Source organism: Ursus americanus, chromosome 25 (assembly GCF_024610735.1).
Source record: "Ursus americanus isolate L20-20 chromosome 25, mUrsAme1.1.p, whole genome shotgun sequence".
NCBI classification, from domain to species: Eukaryota; Metazoa; Chordata; class Mammalia; order Carnivora; family Ursidae; genus Ursus; species Ursus americanus.
Genome location: NC_142151.1, coordinates 30,051,156 through 30,070,901, shown reverse-complemented (window position 1 = coordinate 30,070,901; position 19,746 = coordinate 30,051,156). Strand labels below are relative to the sequence as shown.

Genomic DNA, 19,746 nt, shown 5'->3' with positions numbered 1-19,746 from the left:
AAATAAGGCACACTCATACACAGAAACATCCTGCCAAATGCAACATCTGAGCCATAGCTTTTGGGTGAGCTTGCATCATTCACATACACACTTTAGAGGCCTCCCATCCTGTAGTACTAGACCCCACACAAATACAAAATTTTACTGGTGCATAAAATCAGTTCATTCTAAGCACTTCTTGAAACCACGGCAATACGGAATTGTTGGAGAGGGCAAAAGAGGGCGATCTTCAGTAAATCTGTTTTTAAATGTCCTGTAACAAGCAAACAGCTTCAACACCAAGGACATGTGGACGCAGCATCAGCAATGACAGCACCTGCAGTTTCTTCTCCACTTCAAATCCCTAGTGTTCCATCGTCTCAGACAGCTCAAGGGCCCAATGGACCACAACCGTTCAAAAGAATTAACTTCAAAAAATGGATTCGAAATCTGTACTCCAAAAGCAAAGAGACAGACTCAGTTTAGAAGTTAGAAAGAAGGTGGCAATAAAATACAGGAAGAAAAATGTGAGCATTTAAGGGCTATTTATTAGCTCTGCAGTCTACCTGTTCAAATATAAGTCAGGCAGCATTCCAGCATAAATGTTTTAGAGGAAGCAGCAGAAAAACTTGCCTGCCCTCAACTAGTGGTGGGATGATTTGCTGTCTACTCTGACTGCTACAGGTTTGAATCAGTATAAGCCATTTATTCAGAGTTTCCAATTCATCATCTATGCAATATTTTCATAAGAAATAACTGTGAATAAGGGTTAACAAACATCATAAACTTGTCATTTGGTAAAGTCTTAGGCTGTACCGAAGAATTGAAAAGTATCACACCGTCAGTTTGAAAAGTTGGAAGAAGGCGCAGAAATCACGGAAATCTAGCACAGAAATCTAGGTAAGGACAGTGAGAACCAGAAAGCCATGCTTGGCACCAGACCCAAGAACAGTCTGAACTCATTACCACAGGACTGTGGACTTGATGGTGGCTGTCACTCCTGACAACATTCGTGAATGGAAGCAAATACTTCACCACCTACAAAAAGAACCACCAGGTCCCAAAGCCATATCGCCCGAAGCGAACTCACACAGTTCTATGACCGCGCACTCCCGTCCCTTGGGTACGCTGGTAGAGATCTCAAGTGCTCCAGGACTGTCCCGGCTATCCAGTCCTACTCACTAATTTCTGAAAGAGCAGCCCTAAGTTTCTTGTCAGTGGTTGACAGAAGAGGTTTTTCAACACATTTGAACACGCTCGTGGCTTTACTATTTATTACTCGGAAAACTCGGTCAAGGGTGATATTAATAAATATGCTTATGAGTAAAAATAAACGACTAAGTGCCTGCCAATATCCTTTGTAAAATGCTAGGAAAAATTCTGACATGAATACCCACTTAAAGAAAACACAATCTTCTAACTTTAATTCAGTAACAATAAAAAAGGTAAAGAATTTCACAAACACTAGAGAACTTGCGAAGTATACGCATTTATCCAGCCTACCTCCACTGCTGAAGTAACCACACCCCAGGCACATGGGTACTCACCCACGTCACACTCATTTTCTCAAAGCCTTTTTCAGGTTTGTAAGATACAAGGTAACTAAAGCAACATGAACACCCTAAATACAGATGCTTTTCGATTATTTCATTTCCTCCCTAAACTTACATTGCTTGTGTTTTTATGGGTGAAATTTCACCCCAATAATACAAGATTAGTATAAAATTTCTTACAGATGCTAAGGAAAATTTCAAGCAGAGGGACATGTATTATTATTGAAAAAGATGCTTTTTAGAGCTAGTACATATCTAATTTAATTCTTCATAGTAAAAACAGTTCAAATAATAATAATGTATATAGATCAGTGAGTGCAAAAGAAGGTAAGAATTTTAAAGTAAACTACAATTAATACCAAGAACCCACAACTAGCAGTCAGGCCCCAAATCCTATTCCTGAAGTAAGACCATGAGTCCTTGACCACTACAAGGTTATCTAATTTTATACTATCATTAAAAAAAGAAAATCAAACAAGGTAGGGCCTATTAGCAATGACCTTTTCTAGCTCTCCAGGCAGCCAGTGACCCACTGACATGAATGTCTAAGATGACAGCAAAACAGCACAATTAGAAGGACTCAGGCTGCATAAGCAAAGCTTTTCTCTGCAACCCTTCCTATATCAAATAAAAATGGCAGACCTAGCCAGACTCACAGAGCCCTGGTGCTATGGTTTAAATAACAGAAAAACACAAAAGGAATATCTGGAGTATAGACGGCACTCTTTTTGTTTTTCACTTTTATATTTTAGGGCACTGTTTTGGGGAAGGGGATACAATGCTGCTTTACAAAGGACATAGAAGTCCCTTGTTTGAGCTACCAACCTCTTAGCCACACAGAAAAATGTCAGTCATCCATTTGTTAGCACCAAAATCTCCTTCGACTGCTTACAATATGTACCACACATTTTAAGGGGCTGTTGAACCAGAAAAACAAAGGAAGCCCTTGAAAAAGAAACCGATCTCCCTAGCTCTGCCCCTGCCCTTATCACTGTGCCTGCATGCCTGCCGGTAAAGCATGGTCACATTGTTTCCACATGCTCAGGGCCCTTGAAACTTGTGCAAAAGCATTGCAAAATAAAACTGCATAAACATCGCATTTCAAAACATGAGCTAGTAATGGTAGGTCAGCCATGTGGGCTAGAATAATCATTAATTAAACCATAACCTACAAATGTCCCTGACCTGAGACATTTTCTTATTGGACGAACAGGCATAAGAACACGTTGTGGCCATGGGCATATTTCAAAAAGAATACGGTATAACTCACTCTTAGAAACCATTAAAAATTATTGTCTCTTTGCCCCTTTCAGAGGTCATAACACAATTTCACAGGCACAAAAAATTTCAAATGGTTGAAAAAATAATTCTGTCATTGTTCCATCAACATATAATTGTACAGGCATAATTAAGCTGCTTAAATTCAACACAACAGAAGTGTGTAATGCTGGAGATGTGTTCCAGAAGAGCTTATAGCTCCCTTTCCTTGGACCACATGGAGATAGTGCCCCACACCAAATGTAGTACAAACGGGATACACAGTACTAGGGTTACTTACCTTATAAAAGCTGGATTTCTTCCTCTTGATTAGAAGTCACAAATGGTTTCAGTAAAACTCCCTTCATTTGTTCTTCCAGTGAGCCAAATCCAGCTTCCCATTAACCCAGTCCATTGCAGATAATTTCACACAGCACACGCTTCCCAGTTCCCAGCCCAGCAAGGATAATCACATTCCAGCGGGGAGTGAACAGATGGTGGATTCCATGGTAACCAGCCCTCCTAAGGCGATTGGTAGAAGAGTGTGACTACAGCTTATTGGGTAACAATCACTGTCTTTGTGCTCCAGCCTTGCAAATCCTAAAGGAAGCAACATATAGCCACTCACATGCGCAAGGGCTTGCCTAGCAGGTGTTTGGCTATTTTAACAAGGCGATGCAGGCCAATTAAAAGCTTTTCAGCGAATCTACCCTTGGCGGTTCAAAGTCCTAATGTTTCAGATAGTGTCCACTGCTCATTCAGGGAGAAAGGTCACAAGAAAGGCTTAACTTGACAAACAGAAAATAACACTTGAAAGTTAACTTGAAAATTCAAGATAAAGCATTCTAGAAATCTAAGCTGCATCAGCAAATCGTTTTCTGATTTGCAATCCACATGAGAAGTGAAACTGGTTTTGTATTTAGAAAGATTTTTTTTAAATATAACTTTTAAAACTGCAAAACTACCTTAGTTTGAAAATAAGTTTTCAAAACCAATTGTTTTATAAATGTGCATATAATCAATTAAAAAAAAACTTGTATACATTCATTTTTACTGTGTTTGTGGATTTGGGGGTTGAGGGGAGGGCTACTGAACTTAAATTTTTCATTAGAGCCTTACCCAACTATGGGATTGAAATCTCTTCGTTATGGACTCTCCACAGGTTTAATTTGAAATAAAAGTTAAATGCTGATTCAGCAGGAAAACAGCTTTCCCTCAACCCGTGGTGCTCAAGGAATCAGAGAATAAGTCCTTGAAGGAGCAAAATGGCTGAAAACCAAGTACTATTTCACACCAAAACCAACTATTAGAGGTAATGCACAAATATAAAACACATAAACTCCAGATACTCCAAAAATCCATTAGAAATAAATTTTTAAAAGAACAAAGAAATAATTAGGATAAGCCTAAGGTGAAAACAAAACAAAACTTGTAAGCTGTGACTAGATGCAGGTATTAACTGGGTTACCTCCTATTTTAAATTTAGGAGTTCTTTTCCTGGCAAGAACGTAAATGAGACAGATATTGAGAGGAAAAGACAAAATTATTTGCAAATGATGATTCTATCTGGAAAAAAATCAGAGAAATCAAGTACGATATTATTAATAGTACCAGAAGCTCAGTGAACTGGAAGCTCAGCCAATAAATCAATATAATTCCTTTAGAAGAGCAAAGACTATCAGAATACCAATGAAAGGGGAATTACTAACGAGGGCAAGGCAAAGTATACAATTCCTGGGACTAGTATCAAGAAATGTGTGTGGGGGCGCCTGGGTGGCGCAGTCATTAAGCATCTGCCTTCGGCTCAGGGCGTGATCCTGGCGTTGTGGGATCGAGCCCCACATCAGGCTCTTCTGCTATGAGCCTGCTTCTTCCTCTCCCACTCCCCCTGCTTGTGTTCCCTCTCTCGCTGGCTGTCTCTATCTCTGTCGAATAAATAAATAAAATCTTTAAAAAAAAAAAAAATGTGTGTGAACTAACTGGGGGAAAAAGAATGAACTCTTACCAGAAGGAGTAAAGGAAAATGAAATGAAGACACCTAGCATGTTACTGAATACAAAGATCTATGTTAAAGATGCCAAGTCTTCCCAAATTACCATATAATGTAGTAGTAAAATTTCCAACATATTTTAGAAAATAAATTTAACAAAGAGACTCCGAAGTTTATTTGGATTTCAAAAAGATGAAAATAGCAAAGAAAATTCTATATGAGAGGAGTAATAATGGGTAAAATAACTATACCAGTTTTTAAACCATGCTATAAATACAATACTCCCATATTCATAAGTCCAGGAAAAACCTCTTTCCCATTGAATTCCAGACTTCTACATCTAATTACCTATTGAACATCTCTGCCTGGATATTTAATAAATATCTTAAACATAAACCGCCAAAACTCACCTTCTGATTTTCTCCCCAAACCTGCTCCTCCTGCATCCTTCCTTATTTTTGGAAATGGCAACTCCACTGTTACATTCAGTCTAACACCGGAGAGCCCACCTCTGAGTCTTCTCTGACGCCTTCACATCCAACCTGACAGGTCATGTCATGAGCTATTTCTTCCAATCTGGCCACTTCTTACCACCTGGTCCCCTTAATAACTTACTAATTAAACTCTGCTTCCATCTCACCTCCTACAGGCTATAAAACCTAAATGAATAATGTCAATTCTCTTCTCAAAGCTGACATTCCCATTGCACTAATAAAAGTCTCCTTCTAAGTGACGGCTTAAAAAGCCCTTAATAACCTGGGCCCCACCGCATTAACTCACTTAACTCCTTTCCTACAACCCTCTCCTTGCCTTCCCCAAGCTCTCCACGCAGTCTGACATTTTGTCCTCTCCTCTGCACTTTCTCAGTAACCGGGACAGTGATGCTGTTTACCACAGGCCAGTTATCTGTACACAACTACCCCCAACCCCCACCAGACTGTGAGCCCCTCAAGGCCAGGGACTACCATTCTGAACTCTGTGCTCCCAATGCCAAGCAAAGGTCCTTGTGTATAGTGAGCACTTACTAAATCTGCAAAGAGTAACAGCTTGCTGCAGAATTTTTTACTCCAGTGCAAGTTTAGGGGCAACCTAAGAATCTAATAATAAATGAATGATTACACAAGTAAGAATGGGTACTTGACAGAGTATCATGCGGTTATTAAAAATATGGTCACAAAAAAGATGTGGCATAAGGAGAATGGTGATGGTATATTAATAACAATATACAACTTGCTGAGCCTTTAGTATGTGCCAAGCATTGTAATAAGCACTTCACAAATATTTTATTTAAACTTCACAGGGACTATAAAGTAGATTTTACTACCCTCATTTTGTAGGTGTGGAAACAGACACTCAGAAACTCAGCTCTTGTCTCACAGCTAAGATTTGAACCTCATTTACGACCAAAGCTTGGGTCTAAGTCATTATTGCTACACTCCCTCCTGGAAGTAAAGGGAAAAAAATATATAACTGAATACTCACTATGAACAACTACATAAAAAAGAAAAGAATTCTTAGGAACAAAAGCCTAGGCTTACGTAACTCAAAATTGTAAGAGCAGTTGTGAGGAAGAAATATGGGTGATGTTTTCCTTTCCTCTATTTCCCAAAATTCCTAATGTCAAAAATGATTATTTTCTAAAAATGATATTTGTTCCTACAACACATATTCTTCGATATTCACTCTCCTACATTCTTGGGTGGATCTACTAAGTAGCAAAACACAATAATCTAAAAATCACTTGACTCACAATTTCTAGAGAATTTATTCTATGGGAATTCGTGAGAAAGAAAAAACAGTGGCAGATCCAAGAAAGACATGTCAAAAATAGCGTCCTCCTCAGAGCCAAGGTCACCTCTGGGCATTCTGACAATGTCTACAACAGCAGCACCTCCAGCCGCACTGCCCGGAATCTAGTAACAGGACCTCCAAACGTAAGCTGTAGGGCATGTGACAAATAGCCAACAATCCTCACCAAGGTTCTCAAGGTGAAAAAGAGCTGGAAGCAGAGAGGCCTGATAAATTATCTTCCTCAAATGCTGGGCGGGAAGCAACACTGCCTAGAATCTGTTACAGTAGCCACTGTGCCAGCTAAGTGAGGAAATAACCTTGCAAGGATTGTTCTACTTCCCTTCACTACTGAATGAACCTGGTTTCATTCACCCTTAGTTGACCTTTCTCTTTTTCTTAGTATGAAGTTTTATCCAGGAAGATACTCTAAGGCAGAGGTTCCCAAACTTATTTGAATTATGGAGCCCTTAGCCTCTCATGGCACTCCAGGCCAACAGAAATCCCTAACAGGCTCATTTATTTAGTGGTTAGGTATAAACAACTTAATAACTATTTTTGACCCAGCAACTTAGCACCATTTGAAAAAGGGCATTTCCATATTTTTGGGAAAAAATATGAAGTTTTCTAAGATTTTATTCATTTGAGAGAAAGAGAGAAAGCGTGTGTACATGCACCAGAGAGGAGAGAAGCAGAGAGGGAGGGAGAGGGACACGCAGACTTCATGCAGAACACGGACCCCCGACTCAGGATTGATTCCAAGACCCCAACATCATGACCAAGACCATGACTGAGCAGACACTCAACCGACTAAGCCACCCAGGTACCCTGAAAAATTTCACTCTTAAATCACTACCACTACTTACTAATAGCATGTGGGTGCCTGTTGGGTTTGGGCCCTGCAAAACCTCTCACACCACAGGGTCACAGTAGACCTTGCCATCCTCACTCCTGCTTCACATTGATTTTTACTGGGTGTTTGCTTGTTATCACAATAATCTGCCAGGACCCCAGCTCTGCAAAACTAGGATATCGCCGAAAGAAATACAGTTCAATCAAATACTAAAGCAGAACCACCTAGCGCTAATAGCTCCCACAGTGTTTGATAGATGTCACTGTGCTTCTCCTGAAATGTTAAAATACCCTGCAGTAGCACACCCCAGTGAGCTGGAGGCTGTGCCCCAGAGCACCCAGGTATAGACACATATTCTGGCAACGATGTTTTTAAGCTCTTAGATTTTTGCAGTTCCTGATGACAGAAAGACTCCTTAATTAGAAATTCAGAAACCTGGACTGCCTGCTTAGCCACTCGTATGATATGGGCATGCCATTTTGCCCTCTCCATCCTGTGTGCTTCAGTCACAAAATGAGGGAACTAGGTTAGATCATCTCCAAAGTTCCCTTCCGTTCTAAAACAGTAAGAATGAATGTTAGAGGAAGGAGGGTTCTTCCTCATTCTTACAAGTTTCAGAGGAAAAGGACAAAGGGCTAGAGTAGCCAGGGATAAGCATTTATTTTCCAGAAGGAAACCCAAACTAAAATGTAGATGCGCCATGATAAAGGTTTGAATGTGAGGTGTTCCTGAAGAACCAGGTCAGCTGGCAAGTGCATCCCATTTGAGTGACCCTGCCACGAGCACCACGCTTTCTGTGCTCTTTCTACTCTTGCTGAAACTCCGTCTGGACAAATGGTTTGTAAAATGAAGTGACTGGGTATTGTCAGGGTTGGAGTCTGACAGTGAAACAGATTCCAATGACCTATCCTGATTGGAGATCAAATTTAACATTTCTGCCCAAGCACCACCAGATTAAACGACAGTGCTAACCAGGCACAGACACTGAAACACAAAATACAACATTTGTAAAGAGGTGATGTTTTCTCAGATATTTACACTGTGTTACTGAGAATTTTGTATTCTTAATTAACATTGCATAAGGTTTTTTTTATTTGACTTTTTTCTTTTGCAATTAGTTTTAAAAAGATTATTCAGAACAAAACTGTAGGCAAGGGAAACAACGGCAAAAATGAACTATTGGGACTTCACCAAGATAAAAAGCTTTTTGCACAGCAAAGGAAACAGTCAACAAAACCAAAAAACAACTGACAGAATGGGAGAAGATATTTACAAATAACAAATCAGATAAAGGGCTGGTATCCAAAATCTATAAAGAACTTATCAAATTCAACACCCAAAGAACAAATAATGCAGTCAAGAAATGGGCAGGAGACATGAACCGACATTTCTCCAAAGATATACAAATGGCTAACAGACACATGAAAAAACGCTCAACATCACTCAACATCAGGTTACTACAAATCAAAACTACAACGAGATACCACCTCATGCCAGTCAAAATGGCTAAAATTAACAAGTCAGGAAATGACAGATGTTGGCGAGGATGTGGAGGAAGGGCAACCCTCCTACACTGGTGGTGGGAATGAGAGCTGGTGCAGCTACTCTGGAAAACAGTATGGAGGTTCCTCAAAAAGTTGAAAATAGAGCTACCCTACAACCTAGCAATTGCACTACTGGGTATTTATCCCAAATATACAAATGTAGTGATCCGAAGGGCCACCTGCACCCCAGCGTTTATAGCAGCAAAGTCCACAATAGCCAAACTATGGAAAAAGCCTAGATGTCCATCGACAGATGAATGGATAAAGAACATGTGGTATGTATATATATATATGTGTGTGTACACACACACACACACACACACACACACACTGGAATATTATACAGCCATCAAAAAATGAAATCTTGCCATTTGCAATGACATGGATGGAACGAGAAGGTATTATGCTAAGCAAAATAAGTCGATCAGGAGAAAGAATTACATGATCTCATTCATATGTGGAATTTAAGAAACAAAACAGAGGGGCATAGGGGAAGAGAGGAAAAATAAAACAAGACAAAATCAGGGAGGGAGACAAACCATAAGAGATTCTTAATCATAGGAAACAAACTGAGGTTTGCTGGAGTAGGACGATGGGATAACTGGGTGATGGACATTAAGGAGAGCATGCGATGTAATGAGCACTGGGTATTATATAAGACCGATGAATCACTGACCTCTACTTCTGAAACTAATAATACATTATGCTAATTAATTGAATTTAAATTTAAAAAACTTTAAATGTATTTGTAGGGTAAAGAGTACATTACAAGCAAAAGAAAACACAATGAAATAAGTGTAACTTTTCTACCCAGTTTGCAAGGGGTTAAGATGATACAATAACAAATGTAGCCTGATCTGATGGAAGCAATTTTTTTTTAATTGCCCATCATTCCTCTGTTGTGGTTAGCATTTCAGAGAAATACTTTCTGGGACCTGCCCAGGTACCATATTGTGAAAAAAACAATGTTAAGGAGGGTAAGTCTATGTCAGGGGGTCTCACATGCTGTCATTTTTCATGAAAGTCCAACTATCAGGTAGACTCAGGTCTACCAATGCCCCAGAGTTGTTTTTTTTTTTAAGTAGGCTCCACATGTAACGTGTGGCTTGAACTGATGATCCTGAGATCAAGAGTTGCATATTCTACTGACTGAGCCAGCCAAGCACCCCACAGGGATATTTTTAATTAAAATCAGAAGAATAATGTTATAGTCCAATGAGAATAACGGGATCCAATTTTTCACATCGTTAGATTATCTACTGTTGTCTTCCGTAGGGTAATACTCCCTCTCCTTCCAAATCCTTAACATTGACTCTAAAACAGCGCTGGGAGGAAATTATACCAGCATTGGGCCCTAGTCTGTTGCTTTCCACGTTCTCCGTTAGTACCCACATTTTTTAAAGAAGTGACTCATTTAAATTTGGAATCTAGATATTTTAAATTCCTAAGAAAATTCCAGAAATATATGAAAGTTGGAGACTCTTTACAGGGAGTACATATGTATAACATAATATGCATTTCTGCCAATGTATTAATTATATTAATTACATTAGTAAATATATTTAAGTTAAATGTTTATGAGAGGGTGCAACAAGTAGAAAACAGTGTAAGAACAAAGAATGTTATGTAAACAAGACACTGGGCTTCCACAATTTGCAAAGTTCCAACCTAAACTCTATAGACAAGGAAAAGGAGATACTGGCTCTTTTCTCTTGAGGAGTCTTCCGTATGTTTAAGAAACAAAGTTTGCAGAGGTGGGGGCAGGTAGGTGCTAACAAGATAGAACAGAGACAGATGTATAGTACTAGGTAAGTGCCAAAGACACCTCACACAAATGTCATTCCATAAAAATTATCTAAATATCAACATTATGAACGTTCTTTTGTTTTAAGAGGCTGAGACCAGGCCAGAGTGAAAATGACAACCCAGGTTTTGTGCTTGTAAAACTCAATGTTCAATAATTAACCCTTATAGCTGAAAACATGAATATCCTGAAGGACCAATGCATGCAAACCACTACTACTTTAGATGAAATTTATACAAAACTGTTGAGCTTAAGTTGTACAGGGTTTCCTTTGTTAGGAGAGAAAGCAAATCCTGCAAAAATAATCAACTGCACACTTGCTGTTGAAACCTGGAGATTTATGTAGGGTCTCTCATCTGGTCTTATAAAATCAATTCTCTCAACCTAACTTTATCTTTCTACCTTAAGTCCAAACCTCAGGCAGAGGAAAGGTATTGAAAAGAGTAGCCAGGCTGTGTGAGCAAGAATCCTTTAAGACTAGGACTGAGGTATACTCAACTGTGAACATTTGAAGGTGTGTGAGTTGTTCTGTTTGTGGCAGGAGTGTGTGTGGGGGGGGGAGGTGTGTATATAAGGACGCACATGTGAGTGAGAAGGGTGTGCGTGGTACGTGGGACATAATGGCATATTCTGAAAGCTTCTTCACCTGCCTTGTAAATTATTTCTAAATGCCCTGGGTTCTTTTCTGAGGTAACCAGAGGATAACCGGTTGAATGGGGGCAGGGGGCAAATCATGGTTAGTTAATGCTGTGAATATAGACTGCCGAACTCTGGGCAGGATGGGCTAGACTGATCAAACTTCTTGCCCCAATGCTTATTAGTGGGGGACTTCTGAGCTACGACCTGAGCTTTGAGACTTGCATCTAAGAAACTTAGGCATAATATTTGGTACCGTCCTCTCAAGAAGATCAAGATCACATAGGTGAACTCTTTTTTGAATACCTGAAAACTATGCAGCTGTAAGAAGTTTTATTAAACATGTTTCAAAGTGTGGTGCTAGGACACATACACACACAAACAACTGTTTACTCTGTGGGCCAAGAATAGCAAAGGATGACTTCCTGTCATGAAAAAAAAAAAACCCACACTGAAGTTTCTTTTAAAATAAAAAACAAAAGCCCTCTGAGCTCCATTCATTTTCTTATCAAGCTGTCTAATCTTGTTCCTTTCTTTCTCATTCGCACTTCTCAAAATGTGGGAACTCTACAGTCAACTGCCTCCACTTCCTCAGCTCACCTCTGTCTGACCAACACGCACCTGACCCCGTTCCCATCCAGATGAGCCGGGACATTCCAGGTGCCCAACCCACGGGTCACTGTTCAGTTCCCATATCCCTGCACTTCTCTGCGTGCATCTGACTGTGCTAACCTTCCTCCTGTGCCACCTCACCACCACCTCTCCTGGTTCTCCAGGACTCTCTCCAGCAACTCCTTTCTTGTCTCTCATCAGCAACTCCTTCTCTACCTTATCCCTCCTCAGTCACACCCAATTAATCAGGTACGGTCAATACACGTTCACTGAATAAACATTCATAAAATACACCATAAGTAAATGTGTTTAGATATTATACAGCAATTCACTGGCAAAATATGTAGTTATCAGTTCAAACATGGACCCCATTAAGAGATTAGAAGCTTTTCATCTCTCTGTGTAAGAAAAACAAGGTAAATGAAATCTTACTGAGCATATAGCTGGAGGTGAGTCAAAGTAAAGACCTTACCAGCCCTCATAAGCTAGTCCGCTGAGCAGCTGTGTAGGAATTTAAATACTTCCCCACCACAGTCTGATGCCAAACCTCATTCCTGTTTCAGATCCTCTCTGCTTGCAGTTCCCTCTGCCTAGAATACTTCCACAAATTTTCCTCTTGCTTCCATAACACACTTCATACAAGTCTGCACTTATATGCCTCAGGTGGCTCTTGGCTTCCTCACAACCCCATCTCTTGTGACTTTCTATCTATCCCAACACCTTGGTCTCTTTGTCATTTAATAGCACTTATCACTGCCGAACATTAAATGTTGTTCTCTTCCCGCTCATTTTATTTTCTGGCTCCTACCCTAGAAGGTAAACTCCATGAATAAGGGAGTTTTGTTTTGTTTACTAAGGAATCCCCAATGTCTGGCCTAAAGTAGGTGCTCATTAAGTCTTTGTTGCAAGAACAGATGAAAAGAATAAAATGGTAGGGACTAAATGAAGACAATGTAAGTGCGGGCTATACCACTGTAACCCATGTGGGAAGTGGCCATGGAGCCAGGTCACTGACACATCTGAGTGAATGGGAGTGGGAACAGGCGACAAGTTTCTGAAGGAAGTCGAGCAGGTATGCTCGCTAGTCTTGAACAAGCAGTCAGGAAGCCTGTGTCTAGGACTAATGAACTTGACTCGTCAGGATACCACACTTTGTCTAGGACAAGAGAGAAGGGCCCAAAAGGAAGATGGCTGGCACCCCAGGAGATAATAAGGGATCCTACAGAGGTCACTAGTATTCTAAATGCTTTCTGAGGGAAAAGTGCAAAAGAGATGGCTGCCTTAGCAAAACTGTAAATCAAGTTAAAAATTTTTAACTTTCTTTTGGCACTTTTCAGTTTTTTTGCTCTCCTACAGGGTGGCTGGACAGTGACTGGTGACTTTGACACCAGATCTCCATGTTCCCTCTATGATGCAGACTTTACCTCACGACCTAAACCTGGCAGTCATCTAAATCCTAACCCTATTCCAATGTGATCACACTATGGGGTTTTCCTCTTGGAAACAGGAGAGTCAGCCAATCTGTGAGTCGAAAGTAGCTGGTCAGTTCATAAGCCTCCAGTTATATTCTCTTCATATGTCTCCACCCTGACTGCCTTGTCACTGGAGAGCAGGGCTGCCTCTGTTCAGGGCAGAACCAGCCTTTTACCTCTTCTAAAGCTAGAAGAGGGACGCCTGGGTGGCTCAGTTGGTTAGGCATCTGCCTTCAGCTCAGGTCATGATCCCAGGGTCCTGGGACTGAGTCCCTCGTCGGGACCTTGCTCAGTGGGGAGTCTGCTTCTCCTTCTGCCTGCCGCTCTCCCTGCTTGTGTTCTCTCTCTCTGACAAATGAATAAAAACTTTAAAAAATAAAATAAAATAAAAGCTAGAAGAAATGCCAACTCCCATGCTTGAGTTAAAAAAAAAAAACTTTATGAACTAGTTGCAAAAAAAAAATTATAAGAGAAATAAGCAAAAGGCAATTAAGAAGCTTACTCCCATGACTCAGAGATAACCCCTAATTACTGTCTTGGAGTACTTGTCCTAAACTCTTCTCTACACATTCATATATCTATACAGATGCATATATCACAAATGTTTTACTTTTACAAAAACAATGTATTATATATCCTGCTTTACCTTTACTAAAAACTATAGCAACTTCAGATATGCACTATGTTAACATGTTTGTAATCATATTTCAATAGGAAGTACAACTTTTTTTTTTTTTTTAAAGTAGGCTCCACACCCAATGTGAGGCTTGAACTCAGGACCTTGAGATCAAGAGGCACATACTCTGGGTGCCAGAGTGGCTCAGTTAGTTAAGCTTCTGCTTTCAGCTCAGGTCATGATCCCAGGATCCTGGGATCAGGCCCTGTGCCAGGCTTCCTGCTCAGCGAGTAGTCTACTTCTTCCTCTCCTTCTCCCCCTGCCCCTCCCCACTCATGCTCTCTCTCAAATAAATAAAATCTTCAAAAAAAAAAAAAAAGTGTCACATGCTCTACCAGCTGAGCCAGCCAGTCACCCCCACCCCCAATGTATAACCAATTTTAAATGCTATGCTCACTCTGAGAAAATCTCTTTTAGTTAACTCTTACAAATATTTCTACTAAACAAAAATAACTTAATGACTAAAAAGTAACGTGTTTTTACAAATTAAGAAATTATAGAAATAAAGAAAATTAAAATCACCTATAAAGCAATCATGTAGATATAATTATGATCAATATTTTGATGCATTTCCTTTAAAACTTTTGCATTATATGCATCAGGATTGGGATTTTTCTAAACATTGTGCTCTTTAAGAAATTTTATGAAATCATTTCAAAAGAAGAGTTTGCTTCGTCTTTTCTTAATTATGTCAGGGTAGATGGGTTTTAAAAGGCGACTCTGTGGGGCACCTGTGTGGCTCAGTCGGTTAAGTCTCCGACTCTTGATTTCAGTTCAGGTTATGATCCCAGGGTCGTGGGACCAAGCTCCATGTCAGGCTCTGTGCTCAGTGCAGAGTCTGCTGGAGAGTCTCTCTCCCTCCCCTTCCCTACCTTGTGCACATGGGCAAGCTCTCTCCCTCAAATACATAAAATCTAAAAAAAAAGAAAGAAAGAAAGAAAGAAAAGGTGACTTTGGTATGTAATTAAGCTATTTAACATGTTGTAGTGGTTGGTACTGCTAAGGAACATAATTTCTGTAACAGTCCAATAAATGTCAGTACAGTCATTTCAAGTTTCTTCAAATAAACAAAACTTTCCACCCAAGAAGAGTTGCCATCCAATTCAGAGGAGACTTATTTTCAGCTGATGTACCATTTTCTTCTGCAGGTTAAGCTAATTTATTGTGCAGAGTCGCTATCTGACTTTCTAATAAGGTTTCTAATAGCCTCCTAAATGCTGTTCACTTTGGGGGATTTTCAACTGTTAGCTGAATAATGCCTCCTGCAAGATGAAACTCAAGAATTTTAAGCAGCAATGGGGGTGCTACAATTTGATTCTTTCTTTAAAAATGGGCAACACAGGGGCACCTGGGTGGCTCAGTAGGTTAAGCCTCTGACTCTTGATTTCTGCTTGGGTCATGATCTCAGGGTCATGAGATTAACCCCCCCCCAACACACACACACAGATTCTCTCTCTCCATCCATCCCTCCCCCCACCAAAATAAATAAATAAAGTTTTGTGGCTTTTTTTTTTTTTTAATGGGCAACACAGTGTTCAATAGAACTGTAATGCCAGGAAACACACACATGCTGCCCTCCCACAATCCCTCCTCCCCCCCCTCCCTACCCTGAATTGCCATTGCTAGGAAGAGGATCAATGTTACTTTTGGTTTAACTCATAAGACTGCAAGATTTACGGTTTTAGGTTAAAGTACCATGTCTGGGAGCAACACAGCACACACTTATACCAAATATGATTTATATGTTCAACCAAGGAAATGCTGAGGCCTTTCTAATCATATAGTTTCACAAACACAAGAAATTAAAGTGCTTTCATTTCAGTAGAGTGTATACATGTTCTGAAATGAACTAGAAGATCGAAGATTCCTTACCAAAGAAAGGTAAAAAATTGTTAAGTTTCTCAAGGGAAGAAATTTCTCTACTTAGTACTATGTCATCCAATCAATTCTATTTAACAAACATTTATCAAGAAGGTTATGTCACAGGCACATGATAAAGATGTGTGAAAGTTATTCCTTGCCCTCATAGACCTCACAGCCTAACACAGTGGTTCCTATGTCCAGCAACATCGTGGCATTCTTTGTTAGAAAATTTTGAATTGCCCATTGAATTTCTTTAGATTGCACGACTACTCAAATTTCTATTTCTTCACAATTTGTTTTGTTTCCTGTTTGTCTTTTTTTTAAAAAGTATTTTCTAATTTCCAATTTTAAAGATCTATTTATTTTAGAGAGAGAGAGATGGAAAGTGCAAGAGTTGGGGGGGGGAGAGAGAATCTCAAGCAGACTCCTCTGAGCCCGACACAGAGCTCAATCCCAGGACCTTGAGATCATGACTTGAGTCGAAATCAAAAGTCAGCTGCTCAACTGACTCAGCCATCCAGGTGCCCTCTTAGTTTGCCTTTCAAAGAAATTTGTCCACTTCATCTAAGTGGCTCAGAGCAACCACTTATTATCCTTTTAATATCTGTAAGAATCCTGATACTGGAACTGTTTTTTATTCTTCATCAGTCTCAACAGAGATTTGTCGATCTTATGATACTTCAAGGAAACATGTTGTTGTGTTTTCACTATTGTCTGTTCTCCACTACATATTTTTTACTTATATGTTTATTATGCTGTTCCTTCTATTTACCTTCACTGATGCTAAAACATCTTTTCTAATATAAGCATATAGAGCTGCATATATTTTCCCGGTTTTATAGTTTTTTATGGCAGAAAAGTATTCCAATACCAATTATTCCATCATGGCCAGAACCAAAAATCTTTCATGGAATGCTTTCTTAGTGCTTACTTAAAAATCAATTTAAAAACCAATGAAACAAAACAAATGAGGGGGGAAAAGTTCCCCACTATGGTGAACATGTAGGTTTATTGAACACACGTAGAACCCACCAGTGAGTACAGCTAAAGAACTGTTTTCAGTGAATGATTCCTCTGATGCTTGTTTTCAACCCAGTGAGAACTATAATCCAAACCCCTATAATTGTCAGTGTAAAGAAATTTATGGCAAAAGTGCAGCTAGGAAGACTTTGCCTCAAAAAAACACATACATTGCTCCCACCCAGCAATGCAAAGCCACCTCCTTTTCCTTCCCCGGCAGTGACGTATACCCCAATGGCTGCCATTCCATTAATAAAAACCTTTCCATGACTGGTAAATTCTCTACTCTTTCCTACAATGTGTATAGAGCACTGTACTAGGTGAGACGAGATGAACAGAAAACATGGTCTATGCTTGAGACAATTTAAGGAAAACCATGAAAAGAATTTGAGATGGTTTGGATTCTGGAAATGTCAAATATCAGAAGTCTCCCTCAAAACTATACAACAAAACTGACACTGAGATACAGTGGGCAAAGGACGGTCTTTTCAGTAAATGGTGCTAAATCTACTTGAGGTCCATGTGGCACACACACAAAAAATCTTGACCCCCTTTTTGTCTTTTACAAAAACCCATTTCAGATGAATTGTAGACCTAAAGGTAAAACAATTATAAATAAACAATAAGCTTCTAGAAATACTATATGAAAACACCTGTAACACTTCAGATAGGCAAAGTTTTTTAAAAAGAACACAGAGACCTAACTTTAAAGGATGAAACCTAAATTGGACATCATTCGTGAAAGGACACCACTAAATATACAAATGAAAGCATTACAGGAATAACAAATATTTGTAACTCACTGTTCAAAGAACTAGTATCCAGAATAAAGAACTCAGACAAAAAAAAAAGACAATCTGATTTTTTTTTAATGGGCAAAAGTCTTCATTGGGAACTTCACAAAAGAAGGTCTCTAATAAGCACATAAAAATCATTAATCATCAGAGATATGTAAATTAAAATCACAAAGTATCATTAGAACCTGCCATATGGCTAAAATTTTTTAAAACCAGCAGAAAGTATTGGCAAGAACGTGGAACAACTAAAATATTCACACACTACAACCACTATGGAAAACTTTTAGGCTAACATCTCCTAAAGCTGAACATATGCATACCCTATGACCCAATAATTCCACCAAAAGACACGTACAAAATGTTCATAGCACCATTCAGCATAATGGTCAATGTCCATCAAAGGTAAAATGGAAATAAACACGCTTCACAATGAACAAAATTACTGCTACGGTGTGTAATGGATTGGCCACAAGCTTCGGAAATGAATGATCCTGGACATGAATTTCGGTCCTCTATTTACCATGTAATAATATGTAGATATGAGTACATAACCTCATAAACCTGATTTCTCCATTTGAAAAATAGGGTCATATCACCTGTCTTACAAAGTTTTTCTGAGGATTGAAAGTAATGTACACATAACACCAAGCACTACGTCTAATAGGTACTCAGTAAACAGTAAGTCTAGGATTTAGGAGATGGAACTTCTATCACTCAGGATCCATACCAGACTTTTTTTATACATAAACTCTCTTCCTATGAAGATAATGTTTCACCTGACCTGCCAAACCAGTCTGTAGCATTTCTAACTTGCCAACTCAGTCATCAGTAAGACTACAGAAGAACCAGGTCATGGCATTTTATTATTCAGCTACTTTATGAACCCTTCTGCAATTGCAGCTGTCAGCTCTAATGCCAGAGGATCAAATGAGCTGGGAAGATTAAACAAATGGGCAGGAGAAATGCCAACAATGCATAAACTGGACAGGAGTCCAAATGGTCCAATTACAAAGCTGATCCTTCAAACACTATGCACACTGTATACACACTCTGAAGAGAAGCATAGGTAGATTAGGGTGCCTGAAAAACAAAAGAATTAGTACTACTGTGGTTTTCAGCCCAATTCTGAGCTTCCTTTAGTCTTAAAAATTAATCTATTCATACTTGTTAAAGAATAAATCATATAGGTCCTACAATAATTCTCACTTTGACTCCTTTTTAATGTAAAATACGTGTGTGTGTGTGTAAATGTGGTATTTAGTAGCAATCAGATCCTACATTTTAAAGTTATAATAAATATTAGGAAAATTGACTATTTCTAAATACATACATATTCAGTAAAATGTTTACTCATTTAAAAAGAAAAGTCAGGATATTAACTTACATTGTCATCTAAACTCATAAGGGAAGGTGGAGGCAGGGCAAAGAAAAAAAAATTAGTCTCCTGAAATCTTGAAATCAAATTTCCTGATCCAAAATAGTTCCTTCAAGAGTAAGGCTCCAAAATTTCGTATTTTGACTGTATATGCCTATTACCCTAGCTAGTTCTGGTCTATTAAAATTTATCATAAGGCCTATCAAGTTTTAAAAAGAAGATACATTTAAGAATTTATGAGTAATTCAAAGTAACTCTAAACTCAGTTCCATTCATTCCACATGAAAGGTCAGTATTCCATCTTGGTGCAAGTCAGTGACATAGGGGCTCTATACAAAGGGAATGAAGAACAAGAAGCTTTTTCTTTCTTCTGTGGCTGAATTACTGGGAGAATCCCAGGCCATTTCTAACCTAGTGAAACAAAGAAAAACTTTGGCCAAAGCCTTGTGAACCTGTGTTTTTCCAGGCGCCATATTTTCATAGGCCATGCCTGATTTATTTTGTTCCATGGATCTAGTTTTCCACTC

The 19,746-nt window shown here is 39.1% G+C and overlaps 1 protein-coding gene across 4 annotated transcripts in view; it reads right to left on the bottom strand.

Moving 5' to 3' along the window:
• Positions 1-19,746, bottom strand: part of FGD4 (FYVE, RhoGEF and PH domain containing 4) — a 198,789-nt gene that overhangs the window by 109,679 nt on the left and 69,364 nt on the right. The window contains exon 1 of one of the 4 annotated variants that reach the window (XM_087855769.1): positions 5,190-5,304. The exons of the other annotated variants lie outside the window; for them this stretch is intronic. The gene's annotated coding sequence lies outside the window, so the exon portion shown is untranslated. Of the gene's footprint in view, positions 1-5,189; positions 5,305-19,746 lie in introns of those variants that run through there. 4 annotated transcript variants of the gene reach the window in all.